The following is a 6,024-nucleotide window of genomic DNA, read 5'->3' as shown; positions in this document are numbered from 1 at the left end:
GCTCTTTCTCCACCGCTATCTCTCACGTCCATTCCGGGAGCAATGCAAAAGCTGACGCGGAAAGGAATGCAAAAAATTCGTAATTCTAGGTTCCTCCTCTCCCAAATTAGCGATGCCTCGTTCCCCGCCTCGGGGGCTGTCCACCAAGCTGCCTGTAGGATTTTCATTTAAATTGTTTTTATTTAAAACCTAACTTCAAACCCTTTAAAATGCAATTCCTGCTGCTCCTTCGCATATCGTCTTCCGAAGGCTGAGGGAGCTGGAAAGGGTCCGGGTTTGAGGCGCCCGGCTGTGCTCGAGAGACAGGCACTCTGCAGGGCCTCAAAATTAAACGGCGCTGATTCAGAGAGCTAAGTCGACTCGGCGGGAAACTATATAAGTGGTTGAGACAGCAGCGCCGCGATGTTGTTGCAGTTGGAGTGGTGGAGCTGGAAAGAGCGCTGTTAGGGTAGTCGTGGCAGCAGAGAGGAATACTTTTTGCAGTGTCCGCTAGATGTAGGGCTGCAAAGCTTTCACTTGTCCTTGCAGTTCTTCCAATATATATTGGAACTGCAATATCTATCTATCTAGACTCCCTAAAACTTTGTGCCCAGAAACAACAACAACAATTTCTTATTTAAATGCTGTCCATCAGACTGGGTTGCCCCAGCCACTCTGGGCGGCTCCCAACAAAATACATTAAAAACACAATAAAACTTATACCATTAAAAACTTCCCTAAACAGGGCTGTCTTTTAAAAACTCAAGTAGTTGTTTTTTTCCTTGACATCTGGCAGGAGGGCATTCCACAAGATGGGCTCGAATACCAAGAAGGGTCTCTGTCTGGTTCCCTAGTAACCTCACTCAAGAGGCTTAGCTATGGGGTTGTTTGTTTTTTTGCTCCAGGTGAAGCCTCCAGAGGAGCACCATTGAGGCTCCCTGCCTGTGTATATGCGCATGCAAATGGGGGGGGGGGGGTATCAAACTGGGCCTTTGACCCAGGTGAAATAAAGCCTAGTTTTGCCCCTGCCTCTCGCAATGAGGTTCCCCAAGCTGCTGGGTTTTTTCTGCCAGGCTCCCCTCTTCTGCTTAAGGCTCTGTCCCTGGTAACAAGAGTTAGAAGTCTTAGCTGGCCCACAGTGGGGATATAAATTCACAACCAAATCACAAAATTGGTTTTCTCTGGTTCACTATTTACCCTTGGATTGCCTGTTGGATTATTGCCTACAGCTAATGCAATCCAAACTCTCTTACATTCTCCCAACTGATTGCGTGAACACGTGTTGGCCTTGGACCTGAGATATTTGAGTTAACATATCTACTCGAATAATGCTTTGGCTACAGTTCTGTAGACCACTTATCTGAGGAAATGTGACACTGAACTAGTTTGGACGTATTTCTTGGTGGGAGGAACCAGCTGGGGAATACCCAAGGGAAGCAAAGCTGGCTTAGCGCCAGGGGAGTGGTGGTGGGATGACAATGAGTGGTCGGAGGGAGCAGGCTGGGAGGAGGAGATCCTGGAAGCTGAAGAGGTAACAGGGTTTAGTGAGCAGGAAGAGGCTGTGGCAGAAAGCAGTCCAGTCTCAGTGACAGAAGGTAAAGCAGTAGAGGAGGGAAGCAAAGAGGCAGAGATGAGTCTGGCTGGTGAAGAGGCACAGGTATCTCCCCCTCCTGCTGCAACAAGCTCCCCTCCCCTCTGGTCTCCCAGGCCCAGAAGAGGCATGAAGAGGGCAGAGCAGATGTTAGCTTCACACACGTACTGTCTCAAATTGCTTGGGGGAAACCCTGGAGAGGAGGGGACTTAGGCAGCGGTAGGGAGGCAGGACCTTCAGTCTCAGCAAATGCTTTATAAGGACAAGACCTGCTGGAGATGTGTGTTGTGCTTATTAGGCCTGACACCACTGCACAGATCCTGTTTGTGCTAATAAAGAGTTAACTCCAACTAACTTGGTGCGATTTCCTGCTGGCTCCCTGTTGGAGTGGCATGTCACTGGGGGGGGGGAGAGATCTTCCCCCACCACCCAGCAGTGGTGGGGCTTTTCTCCTAAAGGGAGAAGCCAGTGCAAAACCCCGCTGGAGGAGGGGACCCATAAATGATCTCCCCAGCTTTCCCTGTGTGGGAGACTCCACAAGGGCTTCTCCACAAGAGCTTCTTCATCACAGGGGCAGCAGTGGGGCATTTCGCCTCAGGTGCTGCAACACCTTGGGCCACCCCTGGCAACCTCCACTTAATAGGATCATGGCGTGGCTACATTAGCACTTGAAAATATGTGAATTATGTTTATCTCTTTTCCTATTTCTCCATAGTAGATAACAATTTTTTAAAAAAACATGCTTATACATATTCTGGTTAAAACACTCTAAAAATGTTGTTTTCATTAACTCTGAATCATGTATATTTTATAAAGAGCAATAAACTATAAAATAAATACAGGATAAATATTTAACTTGAGAAAAATAATCTTGAACATGCAGTTTGCATTAACTAATATTATATTCTCCATATCTCTTTCATAGCTGACAACTGGGTGGATAAAGTGAATTTCAGTTCCCAAATACTTCTGCAGAACAACATAGCAGTAGTGCTTTTTAGCTTCTTTCACTTTATTTTCCTCTCCAAGTAGTGAGGAACAGCAGGTATAAAAGTGATTTAGTAATTATGTAATGTAGCCATATTTAGAATACTATGAGACAATCACTGAAGTTGATTAATGTTAGATCTAGACATGTCCAAAGTAATTACCTCTTTAGATAGTGCAGAATTATGGAACCTGTGGTAATACCCAATGGTTTACTTCAGATTGCAGTTTCACAGGATTAGACATATTTATGGAGGAAACGTCTATCAAAGGCTGTAATAGACCATAGCAGTTAAATGACACCTCCATGTTCAGAGGTAGCATAGCTCTGATTTCAGTACGCTGGGAACAAGAAGAGCAGATTATCTGTGTCACGGGAGATGGTGTTGTTTGTGAGCTCTGAAAGGATCCTGGGAACTGTAGTTTGTTAAGCGTGCTGGGAATTGCACCTTTGTGAACCACAGTTCCTAGGATTCTTTGGGGAGAACTGTGTGTTCTAAATGTGTTTTGTGGGTTCTACCTAATTCTCTGGATGCAACCCATAATCTGTTTTACTCTTTTGTGTTTGAAGGAGAGCAAGCAAATGGGAAAGGTCCAGTTTATCCGCTTAATTAATCTATGGATGACTTTGAAACAGAATTGGACACATTCACAGAGGATAAGGCTATCATGGCTTGTAACCTTGATGGCTATGTTCTATCTCCACTGTCAGAAGCCATATGCTCTCTCTGAATACCAATTGCTGGAAACCACGAGAAGGGAGAGTGCTGTTGCACTCAAGGTAATGCTTGTGAGCTTCCCATACACATCTGATCACCATTGTTGAGAACAGGATGCTGGACTAGCTGGGGCAACGGCCTGATCCAACAGGCTCTTCATATATTCTTATGTTCATCATTTAAAATCAAGTATGTGTTAATGTGCATGAACACTTTATTCTTCTCTCGCTCCTGACTGTGCTGTGCAGGAGAGGAAACAAACCCTAAACAAGCCAGATTCCAATTTGTTGTGACATATGAACCTTGGCTCCTGTGGGCTTGTTTCCTTTCCTCTGAACAGCCCCTCCATGGTTACTCCTCCAGTTGCCTGGATACTCCAGCAGATGAGAGTCCTTGAAAGGATTTGGAGAACAGAAAGTCCAGATAATCTAATGAGCCATGCTTGAAAGGGAAGGCTACTCAGATTCCGAAATAGTTTCATCATTAGTGCAAGCACAAAGGGAGACATTGGACCATCAAAGGCAGCAGGTGGACGAAGCTATAATGTGCCAGTACAACTTTGATAAGACAAGGCATCAGTAGGGACCATCGGTGGATGGACAGAAAGAAGCTTATGGGAAGACCTTGACTGAAAGCATTACATGTAGATTGTACTGTAAATTATTTGAAAGCACAATGTTCTTGCTATGTATTTAAAGGAAAATTATTGTGTTATATGGCAACCCAGTCAGATAGATGGCATATAAATAATAAAATTGTTGTTGTTGTTGTTTGAAGCTAATTAACTTTTGTAAAACCACCTTCGGCAGGCTTTGCCCTGAGAGGCAGAATGTAATCCCCTTAAAGAAGCAGGAAGACTTTCACTGTAGTCTCCTGAATAAATGTAGTCTGTGGAATATGACCGTCCTATGGATCGGTAACTAGTTAAAGAGAACAGAAAACAGAGAACAAGGATTTCTAACAATGGAAGGATGTAATATGCGCCCCAGCCCCACAAAGGGTTCATAGTGAGATTGGTGCTTTTTAACATGCTCATAAATGAAACTGAGTTAAGGATGAGAGGTGACATGGCGATTTGGCGAAGCTCATGAATGACACATCATTCAGGGTGGTAAAATCAAAAAGGGATTGAGAAATATTCCAAAACAATTCCTTCAACTAAAATGGGGGAAGATATGGCAGTAAGGCTGACCACCAAGTTGGGAAGCCAAGGAGGAAACAGGTGGTTGAAGATACCGGTAAGCCCTGTCTCCCTGGGTGGTAGAGATGGCTCCCACTTACCTTGAGGTAGGTGGGTACTAAGCCTGGCATGCAGCAGGGGAAAAATTTAGTCTCACTGGCTGCTGCTGGTACCACAGTAACTCTGGGGCATTTCCCAAGAGTGTAGGATCATTTTAGCAATATTCCTTGGGGTTCCAGAGACAGCGTGGAGGATTTTAACTGGTGAGCACCAGTGGTTCCACTTGCTGGAGGACCTGCCTCTCCATCTACCCCTGTTGCTAGGCTACTGCCTCTCAGGCTAAACAAGACGGCTAATCAGTTGATGTGCCTTCCAGTAGGCATGGACCATTGGTAAGTACCTGCCAATGGTGACCGCTGTTGCTAGGCCTGACATTGGGTATTTTAAAAAATAAAACAACGGGGACATGAGAGAGACATGTGGAGAAGGAGACAAAGGTTTTTCTTCCTCTTTGAAACATTTAGAACCCAGAGCCATTCAGTGAAGGTGGAAGGTGGGATATAGAGGAGAGACAAAAATAAATAATTCTTCATGCACTGCTTCACTAATTCACCAATGGATTTGTTGTCACAAGATGTGCCAATGAGCAACAATGTAGATGGCATTAAAAGAGGACAAGGCTGCCAGGTGCTACTGGTCATTATGGCTATATTAAACCATGATCAGAAGCATTATTCTTCTGAATAATGTGTGCTGGAGAACAACTACAATAGCGGGGTCTTGCTGTGGTCTGGTTGACCACTGTGAAAAATGCTGGACTAGATGGAATTTTGTTCTGAACCAGCAAAGCTTTTATCAAGTTTGCAACTCCCTACAGGGAAGAGGTAAGTATTTACTCAATCACTGTATTCCCCACTCCCCCACAGTGGGGGAAAGGTTGATACAAGTGGAGCAGCGCTGAAGTGGTGCCTCTCCCTCTATAAACTTCCTCACAAACACTTATTATGCATCGAGGCCTAGGGACTCTGGGCACCAACGTGATGGCAGTTGCTTGTTCTTCATTCTCCGCCTTCGCTCTCCATAGCAGCTCGGTGTGACTAGTAAGCAATCGTCAGAGGACTTCCAGCTGTACTTCTGAAGGGTTGCGTTGCCAAACCTACTTGTTAAAGACAGGCTCCGGTACCTTTGCCAGCTCCGTGCCACAGTTGTGTAAGGAAACTGAGCCATGAGAGACGCTACTTTGCTGTATTTTATTCAGCTGTCAAAGGCAGAGGAGCTTTGCTGTGATGACTAGTTGGCAGCTTCCTGCCCCCCTGTGCCCTTCTGACTTTCAGAACCCACTCCATCCCAGATACCATTCAATACAAGCTTTAATTAAGGTGTTGTGCTGTTTCTTTGTTGCTAGGATACCCTCCCCTCTCCTTATTTTAATATCACTTCAGCTGGGGGTTGTTGGAACCTTGTTGCTGCAAAGGCTCTGGTGAGTCACCCTAACACTCTGCTCACTCATATTCTGCATTGTAAGCCGGATGGCCTCTCAGAGGGCACAAGTGGGATGACTGATGCTA

The 6,024-nt window shown here is 45.2% G+C and overlaps 2 long non-coding RNA genes across 2 annotated transcripts; one reads left to right on the top strand and one right to left on the bottom strand.

Moving 5' to 3' along the window:
• Positions 1-778: 778 nt before the first annotated feature.
• On the top strand, positions 779-4,045 carry LOC307210882. The gene is made up of 2 exons (XR_013836196.1): positions 779-1,734; positions 3,129-4,045. It is a non-coding gene; the product is annotated as an uncharacterized lncRNA (long non-coding RNA).
• On the bottom strand, positions 3,473-4,777 carry LOC307210883. The gene is made up of 2 exons (XR_013836197.1): positions 4,558-4,777; positions 3,473-3,668 (listed from the first exon to the last, which is right to left on the bottom strand). It is a non-coding gene; the product is annotated as an uncharacterized lncRNA (long non-coding RNA).
• Between the last annotated feature and the right edge of the window lie 1,247 nt (positions 4,778-6,024).

Source organism: Podarcis cretensis (assembly GCF_951804945.1).
Source record: "Podarcis cretensis genome assembly, chromosome: 2".
Classification (NCBI taxonomy): domain Eukaryota; kingdom Metazoa; phylum Chordata; class Lepidosauria; order Squamata; family Lacertidae; genus Podarcis; species Podarcis cretensis.
This window is presented reverse-complemented; position numbering and strand designations above follow the sequence as displayed.